At 38.3% G+C, this 25201-nt stretch overlaps 1 protein-coding gene across 4 annotated transcripts in view; it reads right to left on the bottom strand.

The window, feature by feature from the left end:
• Window positions 1-25201, bottom strand: part of slc8a2b (solute carrier family 8 member 2b) — a 213269-nt gene that overhangs the window by 134084 nt on the left and 53984 nt on the right. For 2 of the 4 annotated variants that reach the window (XM_087283183.1, XM_087283184.1), the window contains exon 2: window positions 9172-9388. The gene's annotated coding sequence lies outside the window, so the exon portion shown is untranslated. 4 annotated transcript variants of the gene reach the window in all.

Genomic DNA, 25201 nt, shown 5'->3' with positions numbered 1-25201 from the left:
AGCTCAGGGTTCTCTCCCGGGAGAGCATGCCAAAACTGCCATAAATGCTAATATTTAAGTAGGAACTCTTGAAATGTATAAGAACTCCACTGAAAAAAGACAACGTCCGCCATTCTCCAATTCTCGTACTGCTCTCCCGACAAAAATGCTTGCTGCACAGTGCACACATACAGCTTTGCTGTATTGATCCTGACTCTATCGCAGGGAAAAACATGCAACAAACCCCGTGAATCATGGAAACAAACACATACAACCCTTAAAGAACAGCTTAATACTGTGTGCCGTGGATCCGTGGACGCGGTCTCACCCAGTCATCAACGTAGGGTCTCACAGCTTGGCACAGGCAGGTCTGTGTCTTGCCTTCGGAAAGCACGTACAGTCATGAATAATTAAGAAGCCGGCTCTTCTCATAGGATAAGAAAACTACGATATGAATAATAATGAGAAACCGACGCGTCATCACTACACTTGCAGTTTTGCGCAAGTCACCGATTTTGATCCCGCCCCAAAAATCATTTTAAACCTGAAAGCTGAAATTAGCTGACAAAAGCTCAAAATTACCCAGTTTTACCCACAATTAAAGCTAACAGGTGCTAACGTTGTCTTAACTAATACTCAACACACACAAATCTGTTAAATTCTCAAAAAAGTACACAAGGGTTTCTTGAACCTTTAAAGATCCTTCAACATTCATTTCCAATCTTCATTTGAGAGAAAAAAAGAAAATACAAAAAAATTAAGTGACAATATTACGTTTTCGAACTTTTCAAAAATGACAAAAAATTGTGGTTCAGTTTTAACTATCTTTAGATTAACCATTTTTAGTAATCTAAAACAACATATTGTCTAAATCAGGGGTCACCGAACCGGAAGGCCGGTTTTAGCTCCAACCCTAATTAAACAAACCTGAATTAGCTAATCAAAGTCTACTTAAAACATCCAGGTAGGTGTGTTAAGGCAGGTTGGAGCTAAACCCTGCAGGGACCGTTTAGGACCGAGACCGAGATTGGCAACCCCTGGTCTAAATAATAGAAATAAATCCATAAAATAACAAAAAACTCTAACTTTTTTACCCTAAAGAGCCCCTATTATGGGTTTTTGAAAATGACCTTCCATGTAGTGTGTAACACAGCTCTAAGTGAAGTGAAATATCCAACTAAGGATTAAATCTGTAAGTGTACAGTGTTTAAAACTATTGATTCATCTATAAAAGAGTCGACTCAGAGTGCTTCAAATGAATCATCTTGATAACAAGGCGTGACGTCGATACTGAACTTAAGCTCCACCCATTTGTTGCGCGCGCAAAATTGAAACCCCTGGCCCCGCCTATCTATCTATCTATCTATCTATCTATCTATCTATCTATCTATCTATCTATCTATCTATCTATCTATCTATCTATCTATCTATCTATCTATCTATCTATCTATCTATCTATCTATCTATCTTTCTATCTATCTATCTATCTATCTATCTATCTATCTATCTATCTATCTATCTATCTATCCCTCTGACTGTCTTTAAGCAGACCTAATGCTCTCCTTCTGACGCTGAGACTAGAGAAGAGTGGATAATTGCTTTGAAATGAAGATTAAACACTCAAAGAGCTGACAGTTCACTGAACTCCTGGACTCCATCAGAAACCATCTGCTGCGTTACGATGCCAAACTCGGATCAAAACCTGACAGAGAATCAGGTGGCAGATGTGAAACGAGAGGAAAAAAAACGCATCTGTGACTCTGAAAACCTTCAGCCGCTAAACATTTAAAGCGTCAAATGACATGAAATACACCACACACATGATGATGGACAATAGATGAGGTTGCTAATCGCTACAGTATAATGCTTTTCTAGCATTATTTACAAAAGAGACCTACTAAAATGCGATTCGGTTTCATTCATTCATTTTCCTTCAGCTTAGTCCCTTATTTATCAAGAGTCAACACAGCGGGATGAACCATCAACTTTTCAAGCCCCAGTCCCAAACCACAGTGGCTTGTGCCTCGCTTACTACTAATAATGTGAATGATTAGTTTATGTACGGTATGAGTAAGGTACCTTTTTCTCCTGTTTTTGGTGGGTAGACAGAAGGAAGGTAAGTGATTTGTATTTTTCGTTCTGTTGGGAATTTGTATTTTGTTAGAAAAGTTAGTTTGTATTTAAATTTGCACCATCACCTCACAGCAAGAAGGTCACTGGTTCGACCCTCGAATAAGCTAAATTGGCCGTCGTGTATGTGTGTGAAAGAGTGTGTATAGGTGTTTCCCAGTGTTGGGTTCTGGCTCGATGGGCATCTGCTGTGTTAAACATATGTTGTATAAGTTGGCGGTTCAGTCCGCTGTGGTGACCCCTGATTAATAAAGGGACTAAGTCGAAAAGAATATGAATGAATGAACGAACGAATGAATGAATGCACAGTAGGTGAGAGTTCAATGTGGCCATTACCGCCCCGGCATATACCGCCGCCGCTTTAAAGTACGTGTTTTTAATGTATGACTGCAGTTTGTGATTATGCCATCAGTGGGCACAAAGGGACGGGATGCAAACGAACAGAAGTAGCCTATACAGCAGCAGTAAATACACTACTGTAATTATAAATAAAGATGAAATGATAAAATAAAGCACTATAATATCTTCATTAATCTTTAAAAATTTGTTAACACGCTTTATTATCAATGTAAACTTGTTAAGTGCAATGAGGATTCATTTTGGAAAGGAGAATTGAAGAAATAAAAGACAACTAAAATGAAAGTACAAACACTTAGTACAAATAAGTGGGCCTAAATAAATCAATCAGTTTTTAGCCTAAATATAGAGAGATGTTCAGTGTTAAATAGACAGTTAAATAAGCTTTTTCATTTATGTTTTTATTTATATTTTCATTGCTGATTATATTTCATCTCATTTTATCTCATCTGTATGTATGCTTCAATGAGTCATTGGGATATTGAGATATTCAAAATCCCTTTTGCAGTCTTCATTTGTTACAGAAACTAAAATACAGCACCACAAGCGAAAACAATCTAACACAATGATGTAAATTCGCAGTGTTTAATAAGTTTCTCATCTGTGGGTATCTACATGTGTGTCGTGATAACGCTGCATCTCATTTCAGGCAGACTCACACGCCGACAAATGAAAAGCTGAGGGAGGCTTTATCGTGTTTGTGTGACCTGCTGAGTTTAAGAACGGCAGGCTGGCGGTCAGTTATCAGATGATTGGAGCACAGCGGCTCATCAGACACACAGAGGCCATTTACAAATGACATCTGCGCCTCCTCGGAGAGCACAGACGAGAATCAGAGAGAAATCATTGCACAGATAGTGAAGATACAAGCAATGCAGACTTCGTGATCACTGGGTGGCGAGTCTTCATTCATCCGGTCATTGAAAGTACATGAAATCAAAACTAATCATCGATTTATGCTGAGTTTAGACTCCATTATTTTCAAAGTAGTCGTGTCACAGATGTTTTCACACTGCATGACTATCTGGACATTTCGTCGCTGCTTTGTTTACACTGCAAGATGGATCGGCGACAGGGACTTTCACATTGCATGACTTCACTATAGGAAGAATCGCCGACAACTTCGTCCAAACTACGTCTCACAGCCAAAAACACGTCGTATATCTTTTGTTATTAACTACATAATGAGAAAGAAGCCTTTAATGGGGTAGAAAATGTACATGTTTGCTCACCTGGGTTTAAAGGGAATTAGCCATTTCTCCTCAACGTTGATAATAAACTAATTTCTTTCTGTATGAAACGTCAAACAGACACGGTTGCTCCTGAGTCCTGTCAAACCTCCACTAGTTTTTCCTCCAATTCGTGGATCCAAATAAACCAAAAAATGAGCGCTTTTAACTTCTCCCCCAGCCTCCCGCTGGCCTGCAGCAAGTATACACACACACGCACACAAGTGAATGCCGCTCTCTCATTGGCTGTTGGCGATCACTGATGTTATTTTCAGACAAAACTCAATTCACACGGCGTGATTTAAATCACGGACAGCTCCAGATATTTAGCATGCCAAATATCTCACAGGCATCGGCTCCCTCACTCAGATCGCGTCTTTGATAGTTCATGCTGTGTGATTGTCACTCACGTGCACGAGCAGCGATTTGCCTGTGATTTCAGGCATTTGTCGGCGAATTCTCCAAACCTGTCGGCGAGCCAAAATCGGGGCTAAAATCACACAGTCTGAACTCGGCATTATGCCGAGTTCAGACTGCATGATTTTCAAACTAGTCGTGTCACAGATGTTTTCACACTGCATGACTATCTGGGTGTTTTGTTGCTGCTTTGTTTACACTGCAAGATGGATCAGCGACAGGGACTTTCACATTGCATGACTTCACTATAGGAAGAATCGCCGACAACTTCGTCCAAACTACGTCTCACAGCCAAAAACCTGTCGTAAATCTTTTGTTATTAACTACATAATGAGAAAGAAGCCTTTAATGGGGTAGAAAATGTACATGTTTGCTCACCTGGGTTTAAAGGGAATTAGCCATTTCTCCTCAACGTTGATAATAAACTAATTTCTTTCTGTATGAAACGTCAAACAGACACGGTTGCTCCTGAGTCCTGTCAAACCTCCACTAGTTTTTCCTCCATTTCGTGGGTACAAATAAACAGAAAAATTAGCGCTTATAACTTCACCCCAGCCTCCCGCTGGCCTGCAGCAGGTATACACACACGCACACAAGTGAATGCTGCTCTCTCATTGGCTGTAGGCGATCGCTGATGTTATTTTCAGTCAAAACTCAATTCACACGGCATTCGCCGACAGCTCCAGATATTTAGCATGCCAAATATCTTACAGGCATCGGCTCCCTCACTCAGATCGCGTCTTTGATAGTTCATACTGTGTGATTGTCACTCACGTGCACGAGCAGCGATTTGCCTGTGATTTCAGGCATTTGTCTGCGATTTCTCAAAACTGGTACATCGACTGTATTAATGCTGCACCGCCTTTCAATCCCACGCTCCATCTACTACCTTCCAGCTGCAACCCATCACTGGAAAACTCCCATACACACCCTTTCACACACATACACTACAGACAATTTAGCTTACCTAATTCACCTATAGCTTTCCCAAAGACAAGTTGCAGCTGGAAGGGGCATCCGCTGTGTGAAACATATGCTGGATAAGTTGGTGGTTCATTCCGCTGTGGCGACCCCAGATTAATAAAGGGACTAAGCCGAAAAGAAAACGAATGAATGAATTCACCTGTACCACATGTTTTTGGACTTGTGGTGAAAACTGAAGCACCTGGAGGAAACCCACGCCAATTCGGGGAGAACATGCAAACTCCATGCCAACTGTCCCAGCTGAGGCTCGAACCAGTGACCCAGCAGAATCTACTGCATACTGAGGCACATCAGAAAGTTAATGAGGTGAATTTCCCTTCATGCTATTTTTAGAGTCGATTTGTAACTTACTGATATATTAAAGCATGTGATGCGTGATAAAACAGACTAACAGAGAGGAAAACATTGAATTATACACAATAAATAAAGCCGTGCTGCTCGCTCGCGCTCAGTTTCTGTGAGTCTCTTCATGCAAGTATGCATAGCTTCTGTTGATGGTGTTTAATTTCACCATCAATCTGGTAGTTTTGTCCTGGAGAATACATGACGGTTCAGGCTCCTCGAATGTCTCCACAGAGGCACATTAAAAACTCACTAGACGTGGTTAGCTGAAATCCTTTTCTTTTAGTGCACATACAGACTCATAAGTACATGTAAATTAAATTAATGAAGTGCTTGAGTGCTTTAATGAATGCTGTGCATGTGCATATGTGTGTGTGTGTGTGTGTGTGTGCATGTGGTGTGTTCATCATACTAGCTAGCAAGTAATGTCTGTTGCAATCTGTTCTGCACAGATTCAGTTTTGTCTCCATAACACTTAAAGCATTAATATGTATAAGCATTACGAAGCATTTTTCTCAAACACAGATGGACCATTTCATTTAGAACTACACTCTCACATTACAAGTTTAAAAATGAAAGGCGGATGAATATATTTATATATAAGCAAACTAGAAAAAAACAACAACAACATTAGTTATTACAGCTATCTTATAGTCAGAAATGTGTTGAAAATATTCTCTCCGTTAAACAGAAATTGGGGAAAATATTCAGGGGGGCTAATAATTCTGACTTCAACTGTGTATATATATTTAATTCACTCATTCATTTTCCTTCAGCTTAGTCCCTTATTTATCAGCGGAATGAACCGCCAACTATTCCAGCATTTGTTTTACGCTGTGGATGGCCTTCTTGCCACAACCCAGTGCTGGAAAACACCTATACACACTCACATTTACACCCACACTCATACACTACGGCCAATTTAGTTCATCTAACTCACCTATAGCGCATGTGTTTGGACCATACCTGTCAACATTGGGATGTGAAAATAAGAGATATGCCCACCATAATAAGAGATCACCCCGACCCCCTTTAAAAAAATCCCCAAATTACTAAATATGTTCATTTGGAGCGGTTTCGTTGTAAATAAACAGTTCAATATGTTTTATTATTATTTGCAAAAGAAAAAATACATGGCGAAGCAGTGGCGCAGTAGGTAGTGCTGTCGCCTCACTGCAAGATGATTCGAATCTCGGCTCAGTTAGAGTTTCTGTGTGGAGTTTGCATGTTCTCTCTGTCTTCGCGTGGGTTTCCTCCGGGTGCTCCGGTTTCCCCCACAACCCAAAGACATGTGGTACAGGTGAATTGGGTAGGCTAAATTGTCCGTAGTGTATGTGTGTGGATGTTTCCCAGAGATGGGTTGCGGCTGGAAGGGTATCCGCTGTGTAAAAACTTGCTGAATAAGTTGGCGGTTCATTCCGCTGTGGCGACCCCGGATTAATAAAGGGACTAAGCCGACAAGAAAATGAATGAATGAATGAATGAAAAAATAAATAGTATGCATTAGCAGCAAACAAATAAGCAAACAGTTCAGCTTATTTAAATTAATAGCTATTATAATGCAATTTGAATCAAAATTAGCGTTTCTTCACTGTACACATTCTCATTAAAGAGCAACGAATGAATGACTTATTTAAATTTTTTCATTTGATTACATTAAATAACAGATTTGTCATTTTAAAAATGCAAACATCTAACAATATAATGAAAGCATTCGACTGCTTTCCTAACGGTTTATGCTCATTTAGGACGAAATTATTTGTGTTTGAAAAAAAAAAACCCCACCAAAATCAACAGCTTTAGATATTATTATTATTATTATTATTATTATTATTAATAATAATAATAATTCATAATAATTTTAATATAATAATAATAATAATAATTAATAATAATTGTAATATAATAATAATAATAATAATAATTAATTAATAATAATAATTATAATATATAATTATAATAATTAATAATAATAATTATTATTATTACTAATAATAATTTATGTGTATATCTGTTTAAACACACACCCAAAACCCAGACTTTCGCTCCGCTTCAAATCGCGTGACCAGAATTCGTTTGGGAAACAGCGTCTATTTATCACTATGGAGCGCGTCAGCTAACAGTCATGCAGTTCTATATAACTGTTTTGAGGATTGCATATGAAGGTTAAATGGCATCTGTAATAAAACGGAAGGAAATCCCACCGTTTTTATGTTTATTTCAAAGTGTTTTCGCACAGAACAGAAAGCACAGAACAAGAGCTTTTAAGAGCAAGGGGCGGCCCCTGGTGGTTTGGCGGTATGGGCTGGTATGGGAGGCTCGACTCTTTAATGTTTATTTGCCACCCTTCAGAGAAATATTGAAAACACTGGAGAACATGGGAAAACACCTTTACTGGATCATATTGGGATAGAACTGTAAAATACGGGAGAATCCCAGGAAAAATGGGAGGGTTGACAGGTATTGTTTGGACTGTGGGGTAAACCGGAGCACCCGGAGGCAACCCACACCAACACGGGGAGAACATGCAAACTCCACACAGAAATGCCAACTGGCCCAGCCGGGACTCAAACCAGCAATCTTCTTGCTGTAAGGCAACAGTGCTAACCACTGAGCCACCGTGCCGTCTCAATATTTTTCAAATTGAATTATTATATAATTTTGAAAAAGCAGAACGTGAGGAAAGTATTGTGCACAGTGGCAGTCTTGAATTCATCTCTGTGATGTGTGTGTCTGCAAAATTTCCCAGCAGTTGGTTTGCTTGGCTAGAAGTGAACCAGAAACAGAATGAGAACCTACAGACAGGAAGAGTGTTCAGTGGTTGTAAACATGAGGTGAAGCACTACACAAACACACAACCCTGTCATTCTGAAAATGTACCACTATGTACATTACTGGAGAGCGCCAAATACCTCCCAGGAGCTATGCGTTTTTTGCTTTCTTTTATTCACACACATGCACTACGGCCAATTTAGTTTATTCAATTCGCCTATAGCGCATGTGTTTGGATTGTGGGGGAAACCGGAGCACCTGGAGGAAACCCACACCAACACAAGGAGAACATGCAAACTCCACAGAGGAATGCCAACTGACCCAGTTGGAACTTGAATCTGTGACCTTCCTGCAGTGAGGCAGCAGCGCTAACCACTGAGCCACCGTGCCGCATTTTATACATGTAGATTATAGGTAATATTATTATTATATGTGGTATTGTTTATATACTGTATTTATGGTGTTATTTTCTGCCTGACATAATAAAGCCAAAATAAAACTGCATTTCTACATTTTCAGAACACATAATTCTGGATGGTTTATAAGCCATTTTCCTCATGGGGTGTAAAAAATGTCCTTACAAGGTCAACGTTTACTGGTATTGTTGGTATAACACTTGGTCCCCACAATGTGATAAATACAAGTTCCACACATGCACAAACAGACACACAAACACATACATACTCAAGCACACACACTCACGCACGCACAAGCATTATAACTGCAGTAGCCTCCTAAACTTGCTCTGAATACTGATTTCAGCTCTTTGTCTCACTGGCATCTTTGACAGACTCTGGCTTCATTTTAACATCAGACGTGAAAAACAACTTGACTACAACCCAGATCCACGAAAGCAGACAGCAGGACAAAAACAATGCAGCAATGACATTTCTGTTTAGTGCTTTGAAGAGCCAAAAGTGCTTGCCAATCTGTTGCTATGCATTTATTAACAGTAACGCACCTTCAGATCTCTGATTTCTCCAGCTTTCCCTCAGCGTAGGCTTGCTTTCTCTCTCACTTTCCCTCTCTCCCTCCATTCATCTTGTCCTCCCGATGGGGCGTTTTGTAATTAAAACTCGTTCCGGATCCACCTCCGCCTTGAGCTCTATGTCTCATTAAACCTGTGGATCACAGCGCTCAGCCCTCAGTCGTCTGTCCAACGCTTCATCCACACATGTCTGAAAACCATCAATGGCAAAACAATGAAGCAAAACTAAATAAATAAACAAAACTACATGTCTGAGCTGCATCCAAATGAACAAAGCTGCAGATAACAAGTGACTTTCAACTCGACTGCCAATCAGTGTGGGTGTGTACAGTGATGCGGCAAAGTTTTATGTATATTTTATGCAAAGGAGCAGAGATGGTAAAATTATTGCACAATATTCCTTAAGATGCCCCTATAAAGTAGGCATAGTCGAATAATAAGAGTTCAGTACAAGAAAATGGTCATACCATGTGCCTCAAACACCATAGTTTCCTCGTTCTCATGTAAATTAGAGAGAGAGAGCGAACACTGAGAGCTGCATGAAAGCAGAACTCATTACTTTTCACGACTGATCCAAATATGGTCAATAAGGAGCTTCTGATTCTTTGGGTTTTTTACGATTATTTATGTTTTATGTGGTTGTGTTGGTTAAGGCTTGCTATTCATAGATAAATATGACACTAAAGCGGCCATTAAGTGGTGCCAAGTGCATGTCTTAATGAGTGATTCACTATATCATTGATTCAAATGATTAGTTCAAAACAGATGATTCAGTTTGAAAAGAAAAGCAAGTGAGTCTTTATGAACAGATCATTAACTCAACTGGTTTGTTTGAGCAAAATGTTCTGCTCTGGGTTTGTTTGCAACAGTTTTCTATGACAACAGAAAACAGAAGAAGCAGATAATATTGTGTATAAAATATTGACTTTTGGTTTGTTAAACTGTTGCATAAAAACAACATCAATTCACAAATTCATCAAATAAATAAATAAGTAAACAAAACTACATGTCTGAGCTGCATCTGACTGAACAAAGCTGCAGATAACAAGTGACTTTCAACTCGACTGCCAATCAGTGTGGGTGTGTACAGTGATGCGGCAAAGTTTTATGTATATTTTATGCAAATGAGCAGAGATGGTGCACTGTAGCACAATAGTATTAAAGATGCCCCAATAAAGTAGGCAAAGTCGAATAATAAGAGTACAGTACATTTTTCCTTAAACACCATTGTTTCCTCGTTCTCATGTAAATGAGAGAGAGCAAACACTGAGAGCTGCATGAAAGCAGAACTCATTAATATTCACGACTGACCCAAATATGGTCAATAAGGACCTTCTGATTCTGTGTTTTTTTTTATGTTTTTTTATGTTTTATGAGGTTGTGTTGGTTTAGGCTTGCTATTCATAGATAAATATGACACTAAAGCTGCCACTAGGTGGTGGCAAGTGCATGCCTTAATGAGTGATTTACTAAATCACTGATTTAAGTGATTAGTTCAAATCAGTTTGAAATGAAGCAAGTCAGAGTTTATGAATAGATCATTGACTCAATAGATTTGTTTGAGCAAAATGTTCTGCTACGGCTTTGTTTGCAATGATTTTCATTGACAAAACAGAAAAAAAACAGACAATGTTGTGAATAAAATATTGACTTTTTGTTTGTTGCATAAAATCAATATAACTTGTAATTGTTCTAAAAAACTCTCGCTCTCTCTTTCTTTTTCACAAAATAAGTGACATATTTGATGATGCCAGCTTGTACATCATTAAAACAGCAATTGCAACGTTATCACATACAATAAAAACTGCAAATGTATGCTACATATTTTGAATTTGATTGTTGCTATGTATATTGATTTGTTAATTGGAAGTACTGACGACAAAATTGTGCTTTTAATATTTATTTTATATTATTATTATTATATTATTTAACATTATAATTATAATATTATTTTATTTCATATTATTATTATATTAATATTATATTAATAATAATCCACAATAAGTTTAATTTCTGCTGTCACAATACCAAAACACTATACCTTATTGCTTTTTTTGTCAAATATAAGTCAAATTGTGTGAAAATGCTCATGAATTATGATTTTTAACAACAAAATTCAACATTGTGTGCATTAAAACGAAATTAATATAACTATATAAACTAATAAAACACTTCAAACATTTAAGCTCGGTAAGTTTTTTAACAGAAATGTGAATCATAATAAAACTATTTTAATGTGCTGGATAATATAACATATAATGAGTAATGATGCTGAAAATTAATAACAATAAATAACATTTAATATATACACATAGAAAAACGCTATTTTGAAATGACATAATTCTGTCATCAAATGTCTTTTAATTTAATTTGAATCAAATAATTGCAGCCGTGATAAGCAGAAGAGACTTTCATTCATTAATTTTCCTTAAGCTTAGTCCATTTATTTATCAGGGGTCGCCACAGCGGAATGAACCGCCAATTATTCCAGCACGTTTTACACAGCGGATGCATTTCTAGCTGCAACCCAGTACTGGTAAACACCCACACACATGCAGTAACAGACATACACAACGGCCAACTTAGTTTATTCAATTCCCCTGTAGCGCATGTGTTTTGACTGTGGGGGAACACACGGAGGAAACCCAGCCGGGACTCGAACCAGGGATCTTCCTGCTGTGAGGCGTGTCGCTCCTGTTAAATTTATTTACAGTATTTATTTCCAAGTAAATAAATAAGGTTTATAATCCTTTATTTGTCAATAATATGTTGCTGCTAATGTAATTAATGTAAAAAGGAGTACAATTTGTTCAATTGATACTGCCCCCTAGTGTTGAATTGACCTAGATCCTCTATTCAAATGTATGACAAACAACGTATAACAAAAATATAGACTGAAGCACATATTTCCAGTGAGCCTGTGTTGCATTTTTCTGAAAGCACTATCACTTTAAGGAACATATTTTAGTAAGCATGGATGCTCACGCATATCAGTATGTAAATAGTATTCATAGCACTTCAGTTCCATTAAGATTACACGACACGCCACACACACAAATACATAAAACTCCTTTCCGGCTGAAGCCCCGTTCACATTTAATCCTCTGTGCGGCTCATGAAATACATTCAGGCTCGCTCACTGTCACCCCCTGCTTTCCTTTCAGAAGCACAAGCTGTTTTTAAACCTCACTAAACCCGATTCACACTCAGCCCTCAGTGTTTACATCGCTCATTTCTGAGCAAATATTGAGCCTTGCACCGAGAGGTCTGACGCAACAGAGCAAAACTAGAACATTTCCTATAGGCTTTCTGCAGTCTGAGTGTGCTAGTTTTGTTGGAGAATCGTTGGCCTGCATTATACAGTACCGGTGGGGATGTGAACATACTGTACAGGTGAGGATGTAACTGAGACAGAAATGCTGCCAAGGCAAAAAATCTAAGAAAATGTGCTGGCATTTAAAGCTTTGAAGTCTTTTATGTATTTATGTATGTCTCTTGGCGGCATACTGTTGCCTTACTGCAAGAAGGTCGCTGATTCAAGTCCCGATTGGGTCAGTTGACATTTCTGTGTGGAGTTCGCATGTTCTCCCCTTGTTGGCGTGGGGTTTATCCGGGTGTTCTGGTTTCCCCCACAGTCCAAACACATGCGCTATAGGGGAATTGGATAAACTAAATTGGCCGTAGTGTACGTGTGTGAATGTGAGTTTGTTTCCCAGTACTGGGTTGCAGCTGGAAGGGCATCTGCTGTGTAAAGCACATGCTGGAATAGTTGGCGGTTCATTCTGTTGTGGTGACCCCTGATGAATAAAGGAACTAAGCCTAAGGAAAATGAATGAATGAATGAATGTAGGAATTAATGAAAGCATTTTCTGCTTATCAAGGCTGCAAATATTTGATTCAAATTAAATTAAAAGACATTTGATGACAGAATTATGTCATTTTAAAATAGCAGCTTTCTATATGTATATATTAAAATGTTATATATTGTTATTAATTTTCAGAATTGTTATATGTTATATTATCCAGCACATTAAAATAGTTTTATTATGATTCACATTTCTTTTAAAAATCTTAGCTTAAATGTTTGAACAGTGTTTTATTATTCATTCATTCATTCATTTATTTTCTGCCGCTTTTCCGGGGCCGGGTTGCATGGGCAGCAGTCTTAGGAGAGAACCCCAGACTTCCCCCTCCCTAGACACTTCATCCAGCTCCTCCGGGGGGATCCCGAGGCATTCCCAGGCCAGCCGAGACAGTCCCCATAGTACCCCCTGGGTCGTCCCCGAGGCCTCCTCCCGGTGGGACATGCCTAGAACACCTCCATAGGTAGGCGTCCAGGAGGCATCCGAAACAGATGCCCGAGCTACCTCAGCTGACTTCTCTTGATGTGGAGGAGCAGCGGCTCTACTCCGAGCTCCTCCCGGGTGTCAGAGCTCCTTACCCTATTCAAAAGAGTGCGCCCTGCCACCCTTCGAAGGAAACTCATTTCGGCTGCTTGTATCCGAGATCTTATCCTTTCGGTCATGACCCAGAGTTTATGACCACAGGAACGTAGATTGACCGGTAAATCGAGAGCTTTGCCTATCGGCTCGGCTCCTTCTTTACCACAAAGGACCGGTACATCGACCGCATTACTGCTGCCACTGCACCAATCCGTCCGTCAATCTCACGCTCCATCCATCCCTCACTCGCAAACAAAACTCCGAGATACTTAAACTCCTCCACCTGAGGTAAGGACTTTCCTCCAACCTGGAGATGGCAAACCACCTTTCTTCAGGTGGAGCACCATGGCCTCATGGCGTTTCATTCTGTTGTGGTGACCCCTGATGAATAAAGGAACTAAGCCTAAGGAAAATGAATGAATGAATGAAGGAATGAATGAAAGTCTTTTCTGCTTATCAAGGCTGCAAATATTTGATTCAAATTAAATTAAAAGACTTTTGATGACAGAATTATGTCATTTTAAAATAGCAGCTTTCTATATGTATATATTAAAATGTTATATATTGTTATTAATTTTCAGAATTGTTATATATTATATTATCCAGCACATTAAAATAGTTTTATCATGATTCACATTTCTTTAAAAAATCTTAGCTTAAATGTTTGAACAGTGTTTTATTATTCATTCATTCATTTTCTGCCGCTTTTACGGGGCCGGGTCGCAGGGGCAGCAGTCTTAGGAGAGAACCCCAGACTTCCCTCTCCCCAGACACTTCCTCCAGCTCCTCCTGGGGGATCCCGAGGCGTTCCCAGGCCAGCCGAGAGAGTCCCCATAGTCCCCCCTGGGTCTTCCCCGAGGCCTCCTCCCGGTGGGACATGCCTAGAACACCTCCCTAGATAGGCGTCCAGGAGGCATCCGAAACAGATGCCTGAGCTACCTCAGCTGACTTCTCTCGATGTGGAGGAGCAGCGGCTCTACTCCGAGCTCCTCCGGGGTGTCAGAGCTCCTTACCCTATTCAAAAGAGTGTGCCCTGCCACCCTTCGAAGGAAACTCATTTCGGCTGCTTGTATCCGAGATCTTATCCTTTCGGTCATGACCCAAAGTTTATGACCATAGGAATGTAGATTGACCGGTAAATCGAGAGCTCCTTCTATACTACAACAGACCGGTACATCGACGGCATTACTGCTGCCACTGCACCAATCCGCCTGTCAATCTCATGCTCCATCCATCCCTCACTCGCAAACAAAACCCTGAGATACTTAAACTCCTCCACCTGGGGTAAGGACTTTCCTCCAACCTGGAGATGGCAAACCACCTTTTTCCGGTGGAGCACCATGGCCTCGGACTTGGAGGTGCTGATTCTCATTCCAGCCACATCACACTTGGCAGCAAACAGCCCCAGTGCATGCTGAAGGTCCATGTTCGATGAAGCCAACAGAACAACATTGTCTGCGAATAACAGAGATGAAATCCTGTGGTCACTAAACCGGACCCCCTCCAGCACATGGCTGCGCCTTGAAATTCTGTCCATAAAAATTATGAACAGAATTAGTGACAAGGGGCAGCCCTGCCGGAGTCCAACATGCACTGGAAAAAAATCTGACTTATTGCAGGCAATGCGAACCAGACTCCTACTCTGTTCATACAGGGACGAGACGGCCCTCAACAGATCGCCTCATACTCCCCGAGCACCCTCCACAGAATGCTACGAGGGACACGATCGAATGGAGTTCTATTAGTGTATATAGTTATATTTATTTCGTTTTAATGCACAAAATGTTGAATTTTGTTTTTAAAAAATCATAATTCATCAGCATGTTCACACTATTTGACCTTTATTTGACAAAAAAAGCAATAAAAAAGGATTGTTTTGGCATTGTGACAGCAGAAATTAAACTTAATGTGGCTTATTATTAATATAACAATATAAGATTAAAATATTAAAGGGTGGCTTAGTGGTTTAAACTGTTGCTTCACAGCAAGAAGGTCTCCATTTCGAGCCCCGGCTGGCCCAGTTGTCATTTCTGTGTGGAGTTTGCATGTTCTCCTCATGTTGGCGTGGGTTTCCCTCATAGTCCAAACACATGCGCTGTAGGTGAATTGAATAAACTTAATTGGCTGGAATGTATGTGTGAATAAGTGCGTATGGGTGCTTCCCAGTAGTAGGTTGCGGCATCCGTTGCATAAAACATATGCTGGAATAGTTAGCAGTTCATTCCGCTGTGGCGACCCCTGATAAATAAGGGACTAAGCGAAGGAAAATGTATGAAAATATTATTATAATATTAAATATGTATTTTTATATGGTGTTTAATGTAGCCGATTGTGAAAATATCTAAAATCTGTTTCAATGATCAATAGTCTCCGAAAACTGATTCTGAAACTGCCTGAAATGAGTCTTCAACAATTCCATCAATACTTTTCGCAAGTAATTTGCATAATGTCAGACTGCTGTCTTGATTGGCTGCCCACAAACAGTTTACTTTGACCCTTAACCTCTGTAGTTGTGAGCAGAAGAGTTTGGTTTGTGTTCTCAGATTGTCAAGAAAATGCTATTTTTTTTTTTTTGCTGTATGGGTTTCCTCTGGGTGCTCCGGTTTCCCCCACAGTCCAAAGATTTGTGCTATGGGTGAACTGGGTAAACCAAATTGGTTGTAGTGTATGAGTGCATGTGCGAATGCGAGAGTGTATGGCTGGAAGGGCATCTGCTGTTTAAAACATATGCTGGAATAGTTGGCGGTTCATTCTGCTGTGGCGACCCCTGATGGATACAGAACTTCAACAGGAAGAAATTGTGCAGAACCCAGAAGTTTTTTGTGCAAATAGAGGGAATCGCTTGAAAAATTGTGCAGATGGGTTATTTAAAATAAGGGAACAAGTTAATAAATTGTGCAAATGCTCTAGTAAATTAAAGGATCAAATTAATAAAAGAAAACTCCGAACATTTGGCTTTACTCAGCATATTTACCCAGGGAAAGATGCCTGATCTCTCGATCAAAGAAGCAATAATTCATAAAATGATGAAATAATGGACGGCAGTTTCACAAACAGGCATAAAGCCAATATACTCTTGGCATGTTAATGAGCCAGTTGGTAATTCAATAGTCCCCAGTTTGTGGCTAGATCTTTCACAACACTGAGATGGTGTTTATCACAAATGTTAGGGCCAGTTTTTGCCCTTTTACTTGATTTGCATACAGTAATCTTATATAGAGAATTACCCAAGAGAAATGAGATCAGGAAAGTCGCTGCTTGACATCTAATGTTGTGTGTGACAGCATGATGATTGATGCTTTTCCTTTACTTGAGCTGCTGTTGACGAGGATAGAGAATCATTTAAGCTCAAGGTTACTAGATGGATGTTAAATGACACATTGATCATAGTTAATATCTAAGGTTTGTGTTACCTTGTGAACTATGCACTACTGGGTGAGCTATAAATATACTTTTTTTTTAAATACAATGCAAAATATGCTTTTTTACTTATAGTTTTTTATGTCTTGTTGCTAGTCCAAATATCTAAACATCATTTAATCAAGAAGAATTTTCTGGAAAAGCAAAGTACGTTGTCTCGTTTTTTAGAAATGAAGTCAAAATTAAAGCTGCAAGCAGCGATGATAGGGACCTCGCACCCAGACTCACCGCTGCCCGATGGCCTCAGGATGACAGAGAACAGCAAACAATAATAATTTAAGCTGATGTATTTTAAAAATCTGAGAAAAATCACAGATTTATGCCAAACTACCTTCTGTCACCAGGTGGTGCAATGACTGGGACTCGAGATTGGCATGTAGATGTCTTCAGGAGAGGAATGTTACCATTGTGTGGTAGAATTTTAAGTACTTCCTGTTCCATGGCGAAGCACTGCGGATTGTCACAATATCATCGCCAGAGCTTTTCAGATAACACCAGCCAAATTTGGTGCTAATATGATGAAATTTGTTGGAGGAGTTTGTTACAGTGTAAAACATGTAATTTCCTGTTTCCAGCAGGTGGTGCTATAACTGCATCTAGATATTGACATATAAACGTGTTTAGGTCAGGACTGTTATCAAACGTGTGAATTTTGAGGTAGATCGGATAATGCATGCCTGAGTTATTACAACTTCCTGTTTCCTAGCGAATCGTCAAAGTTTGCGAGGCCGCCACGGACACGCCCTTCGACGAAAACTCTAGATCTCGCATTTTGACGAAAACTCAACATCGCATTTGACCAAGGCCTTTAGATGACAAAACACAATTTTGTTGTTGATTGGATAAAATCCCAAGGAGGAGTTCGTCAAAATCAACACACTCTCACGGCAATTTGTAACTTTTTCATTTAGTGGCTAATTCGTATGAATTTGTACAATCTAATTTGTACAATTTAGCATGATTTGCTTATCCCCCAATGACGGTTGGGGTTAGGGGTGGGGTCAGGTGCCACGCCTCCTTTTTAAAATCGTACCATTTCGTACGACTGAACTCGTACGAATTCGTACGAATTAGCCACTAAACTGGCAAAACGTAAAATACTTCTGTTTTCTCTTGAGATCAGGTTGTCAAAATACAACACCTGGAAATGGAAAAAAAAAACGCCACTTTTTCGGCGCAGAAAGTTAAAAATACCCGAGATTTTGCTCCAAGATACTTTTTTGTAGGTTTTGGCATGTTTGACGTGTTTGCCAATTTTCATTTTCATTTTTGCTAATTTAAGGACGGAAAAATCTGCTTTGCGCCGTGGCGCATGGTCTAAAAGGGTTGAGTTTATTTTCTTAATGAGTTATAGGTGTGTTTTGAGAATAAACCAATTAGAGTCTCATCTCCCATTCCCTTTAAGAGCCATCTGCGTCGCGCCATACGCACATTTGCTATTTACAGGACGCAAAGTAAGTCTAAGTGGAAAACCTGAGCATTTCACAAGCAAACACTTAACAGTTGTTTTAACAGAAAACTGTTAAACAGAGCATCTACTGCGTGAGAATGAGAGATAATGGATCTACTTTCACTTTCGCTCTTGGATAGGGAAACCTTTACGCACAGACATCAATTAGTCTATAAATAATTAATTTAGTTTGTTAAACACAAATATTTGTTTCAAAACTATCTCTAAATTCAGTTCTAATTTCCAGCAAACTAATAAATGAACAATAATGACCAAGTGTGGTCAAAATACTGAGTTATTTCCAAATACACCTGCCATGCCCCATATGGTCTAAAACCTGACAGGTGGGCAAATCTAAGCTTGTTTTTAATAAAACAAATATAAATATGGATATAATAAATAATACTGCTAATAATAATAACATTATACAAAAGCAAATTGTCATGAATGAACTGAAAAAGCCTCCCGAGATGAAGAAGACATAAAAGCAGTGATTTTTCATATTTATGTAGGCTAGAAAATAATATGTTTTGTAATATTTTAATCCTTTGTATTTATATTCTATTTCTATTCTTATTATATCCTATATATATCCTTAATATTTAATTTTTTTCATATGTAAAGATATTTGACTATTGCTCTCTTGTGCGTATTAAGCAGTGTGTAAGCGAGGCGCAACTCTGCGCTGGAGTTTAGACCGGGTTAGTTTTGGTCTAATGAAAAATCTATTATAGTTTCTCAAAATAGCAACGCGCCAGCGGTCCGCCTCAGAACGCCTTCCTTTTTAGACCAGAACGCCTATGGACGCACATATGAGCGCTAATGCATTTGCTATTTAAACAGCGTAGCGCAACGCCTCAAAACAACTCCTGCGCCAAGCTGAAACTAGCTAAAGACTATTGCGCCACGCCTTGCGGGCCCAATGATAGGGCCCAATGTTTTGATAAGATTCCATATTTTGAACTAGGCATTGTTTTACTTTGTGTTTTGCTGTACAAAATGTATTAAACAACTAAAAATAATAATAAAGACAACATTAATCATACAAAAATATACTATAATTTCAAATAAAATGTAAAGCAATAGTAGCATTAGCCGCAGGGTACTGAAATAACACTGACTGGTGATTTTCTGCCAGGCTGTTTTTCTCCAGATGTGTTTCTTACTCTGCAATTTTGAGCAGACTCCACATTTCATGATGATTTAATTTTCTTTCTCTGTCAGGTGCCATGCCAAGCAGAGCTTCAACCACCAACTGTTACTTGACTCAGAAAGTTGGCAGAAAGTCTAAATCCATAATGAGTTTCACCCTGGCAACACAACCAGAAAATTAACTCGAGCTACGGCATTCAGCAAAGGTCAAAGTAAATGGAGGAGAAGCCTCGTTATACCGCAATCGCTAATATAATCACACACCAGTCCAGTCCAAACGGCACTCCATCTCTCAGAGGAAGCTGAAAAATGGTAAGCAGCCTAAATGTGCTCTCTAATTCTGCACAGAGGGAAGCACACACGCGTGTGCCATCCAATTAAAGATGATGTTCTAACAACATTCTCTGGATTTATTATTTTTTAGTATGCGAAAGGTTTAAAGCCTTGATCAGATCAAACACTTTTTATTGTCCGTTTTGAAAGTCGCTATGTCTGATTATGAGATTTTGCTTGTCGTGGGTAAAAATGTGCAAGACTACACGTTCCTTCATGATCAGTCATCACGTGACGTCTACAACAAGTGCAGACAACTAATAACTACATTATTTAAGGGTGTTCCTAAGACATGGATAGGATCAAATTTATGATTCCTTTTTTAATATTAAGATCTTTTTTTTTTTTAAATGTAAATCTATTTTCCAGCCATGGGTTGCTTATTAAACAATCCCTCGCCTAAACTTGCTGCAATTGAAACAGAGAAAATGAAAGCACATCAGCATGTACAGTGGTTTTGTACAAACCAAAGTGATGCTTATGTGCATAAAATATAGATTCTACACTTTCAAACGAAACCATGTACGGGGGACTGGTGCAATACTTAATTTACTTTACTTAATCTTTATTTAAACTTATTAAATCTTAAAGCGAAAGTCGATGTCGCAGAGTTTAACAGGTTAAAAAAAAAAATTTAAAAAAATCAACTAGGCATGTAATGGATTTACAAAATACAAATATGTCAGATTGAAAAGAACAAATCAAGTTTACGTATGTTAAATGATTAATTCATGTTATTTGAAACTGAATCAAGAAATAATCAAATGAATTTGATCAGAACATGTTGATTCAATGAGACTGAGACGCTTCAAATCGTCAACTTTAACCCTGGAGAGTCACTTCGCGCATATCAGTAGGTGGCGGTAGTGCGTTTGGATGTCACCATATGAAAACAACAAGAAGAAGTATCACCGTGTGTTTTCGGCACAGTTTGGGAATTGGTTTTCCCAAGAGCTTGAATGTTATGCATGTTATGTTGTTGGCTATATGTTTCCTATTTATTTTATACTTGTACATTTTGAATAGGAGTACCAAAGTGAAGAAAGCTGTTTAAACTCAATTGGTAAATAAAAAAAAATGATGTTAACGTCCTTAACAATTGCTTTGGGATCAGTTTTCTTAAGAGCCAAGGTTATTTTGTTGGCTAGAAGTTTCTTATACATTTTATATTACATATTACAATTTTGGATATTATATAACATTTTGTATCAGAATATTTAAGAAGAAATTTGTTTAAATGTGATTGGTGCCTGCTAAAGGCTATAATAAAAGATATATATATATATATATATATATATATATATATATATATATATATATATATATATATATATATATATATATATATAACATGTTTTCTCTCCTTTTTGTGTTGAAGTTCGAGTTTGCATGTTCTCCCTGCCTTCGCGTGGGTTTCCTCCGGGTGCCCCCACAGTCCAAAGACATGTGGTACAGGTGAATTGGGTAGGCTAAATTGTCCGTAGTGTATGAGTATGTGTGTGAATGTTTACCAGATGGGTTGCGGCTGTAAGGGCACCCGCTGTGTAAAAAAAACTTGCTGGATAAGTTGGCGGTTCATTCCGCTGTGGCGACCCTGGATTAATAATGTGACTAAGCCGACAAGAAAATGAATGAATGAATTTAAACAACAATATTGAACAAGAAATTTACTAGCGGATTTAACAAGACATAATTTTGTTAAAGTAAAGCTTTAGTGTTACATTGAGTAAATTAGAATCATTTTAATTAGAATAACACAATACAAACATTTTGAGTCAATTAGTTGCAAAGAAGTTAGACTGACATATTGAAACCATGTTTTATCTACAAATGTGCTTTGTGTTCATACAACATGTTCAAAGCAGTTCAGGTTTACTTGATTGGATTAGATGCATAAAGGGTGCCACGATTGAATCATGTTCATTCAACAATGTTTTTTTTTGAGTGTAGAACTATATGTACAGTATATTATTTATTTAAAAAATGTGGGCTATTCATTATAGATTTATTTTATTTAAAAACATGATATTGATCTTATTTTTTAATTCAACTATAGGGGTGCGGCCAGGTAAGGGGGCTACAATACATTCTGCCCAGGGGCCTCATAATTCTTAATCCGGGCCTGATATGATGGTATAGAGCAGTGGTCACCAAACTTGTTCCTGGAGGGCCGGTGTCCTGCACATTTTAGCTCCAACCCTAATCAAACACACCTGAACAAGCTAATCAAGGTCTTGCTAGGTATACTTGAAACATCCAGGCAGGTGTGTTGAGGCAAGTTGGAGCTAAACCCTGCAGGGACACCGGCCCTCCAGGACCGAGATTGGTGACCCCTGGTATAGAGTCTTCATCAATATACTGTGGCGTTAAGGTCAAACGCCCTCTGCTGGTCGTACTTCCAGCACCACCCTAGTTTTCCCATGTGGAATCCCATCCAGGTACTGACCGGGCGCAGCCCTGCTTAGCTTCAGTGGGCGACCATGTGAGAGTTGTACTGAGCTAGCTCCCAGCAGCTGCGATTTTTTTTTAATCAAATTTGTTTAACAAATGTTTTAGCACATCAAAAGTAATTCATATTTCCAAGAAGAAAAGCAATGACAATCCCAATTAACTGAAGGTTATAAGAGACTCAAGAGTGTTCATTTGGAGACGAGGGTAAAACTGCTGAAGAGCATGGCAGAAATAAAGGTTAGATGACAGGATAGAGACAAGAGGGATAAACAAACCACTGTATGTGTGTCTGAGTGTGTGAGTGCTTCCTCCACGACTCTTCTGAGCCCTTATTAGGAAGTGAAGAGTGACAAACACACAGTCAGAGCGCTGCCGTTTATCATCGGAGAAAGAGAGAGAGGGAGGTGAAGGGAGAGGCACAGGGGAAAATGAAAGATAAAAAATATTACAAAAATAATCTGCACTTTATCCAGAAATACCCACCTACTCTGGGAGAAGTTTGAGATTTCTCTGTGCACGTATCAAATCCATATAATAATCCTCAGGAATATAGTTAGCTGGTAATAAACTAATGGAATGGATTTATTGTCCTAGAAGAAATGTTTACCAGTACACCATCCCTTAACATCAGTCGAACACTCAAGCGAGTCAGTGAAGAGGTGACAGCAAAACAAAAGTTTTTATATTACATTGGGCGGCATGATGGCTCAGTGGTTAGCACTGTTGCAAGCAAGAAGGTTGCTGGTTCGAGTCTCAGCTGGGCAAGCTGGTATTTCTGTGTGGAGTTTGCATGTTCTCCCCATGTGCGCATGGGTTTTTTCTGAGTACTCCGGTCTGCCCCACAGTCCAAACACATGCGCTATAGGTGAATTGAATAAAAAGCTAAATTGGTAATTTTAGATATTGTCCATTGGATATTGGATTTTTTTTTATTATATTATATTATATTATATTATATTAGTCCATAATTCATAGTTACTGCACAAAATATACATTTATAAATATTATTTTTGTATTTGACATGATTAATATGCAAATTCTTGTTAATATTTTTGAATAACGTACATTTTATTTCTAAAAAAATTTAATATATTATATTTATATACACAAGTATAATATATATATATATATATATATATATATATATATATATATATATATATATATATATAATTATATTATAATACATTAAATTATACAAATATTTAAATTAAAAATAGAAGTATATAATAACTTACTATTATTCATTATACGATAGATTTTATTCATTCACAATTTACATTTTACTATTATATTATATTATATTATATTATATTATATTATATTATATTATATTATATCATAATAATATACCCAGTTAACCCAAATTCAAATTATTGAACACTATAAACAATTATAAATATTAATTTAATCTACTCCAAGGTGTTTATTGTCTTTAACGTAATTTGTCCTCCAATTAAAAAATATATATATATATTTATTTTATTGTCTTTCCGTTATTTGTATTGTTTTTTGGGTTTTTTTCTTCTTCTTCTTCCATCATCACTTTTATGTCACGACATGCATGACTTTAGTGTATTTGACTCTAATTATTGTGTTAAGCTGCCTTTGGATGTTCAGTTATTGGGGTGGTACTTGGGTAAAAAAAAAAAAAAAACTAGAAAGAAGGAAACCAAAATGTTTATTGTTGTATTGTATGAAAAAAAAACTTCAATAAAAAAAATATATATATATATATAATAAATATTAATTGGGTGACGCGGTAGCACAGTAGGTAGTGCTGTATTATGTATATATGTGTGTGTGTGTGTGTGTGTGTGAGTAAAATATTTACTTATGTTAAATGTAGCACTTGCTTTGCACAATCACTATAACAGATAAAGCAGAACCAGAGACAACAGTCACATCACCAGCAGATGATCTCCTGTATGAGCCTTCCTGACCCTGCATCAACACCACAGCCAATCAGAATCCAGCTCTGCCTCCTCACTGACCAATCGCAACTGACCAAGCACATTAACACATTACTGTCAACATAACAAACAACAGCTCAATGAAGAAAGAAAGAAAGAAAGAAAGAAAGAAAGAAAGAAGAGAGTGATGGAGGGTGTGTTTGGTGATGATCACACACCAGGGAAACAGCTGCTGCCAAGCGGTTTCAGATAGCAAATAAAACATTTAAGAGAGATAGAGAGAGAAAAAGAGGGAGAGAGAGAGAGTGTGTGTATGCGTGCGTGTGTGTATCTGATGGCTGCTTCTAGTCCCAAGCAACCAGAACAAGCTGCCGGTATCGATCAAGCTTGCAAACCAGATGAGAACGAATAATTAGATAAACAGTGTGTGTGTGTGTGTGTGTGTGTGTGTGCGTGTGTGTGTGTGTGTGTGTGTGTGTGTCTCTGTTCCATCAGTTTTCCAGAGTGAGGTTCCCTGTGTTTACTGTTCACTCAGACAGATTCCCTTTACGACTGTGGCACTCGGATCATCGGCGGTCCGTGAAGGATCTCAGCAGGCTCTATGAACTGAGTGGCTCATTTAAAAACAGACCAACATAAACAAACTAAAAGTTGACAAAAGGCACCAACACTGAATGAATGATTGAATAAATCATCCACAATAGCGATTATAGAATTGAATGGATAATTCAAAACGAAAAATCTGCTGTTGTTAGATTACTACCCCTCAGGTAAGATGTAGGAGGCTCTTTTACTTCTGTTGAATATAATAGAAGAGTTTTATCTGAAATGTTTGTTCATAA

Source organism: Danio rerio, chromosome 15 (assembly GCF_052040795.2).
Source record: "Danio rerio strain M-AB ecotype USA chromosome 15, GRCz13ab, whole genome shotgun sequence".
In the NCBI taxonomy this organism is placed as follows: domain Eukaryota; kingdom Metazoa; phylum Chordata; class Actinopteri; order Cypriniformes; family Danionidae; genus Danio; species Danio rerio.
Note: the sequence above shows the minus strand (reverse complement) of the source record. Positions and strands in the feature narration are given on the sequence as shown.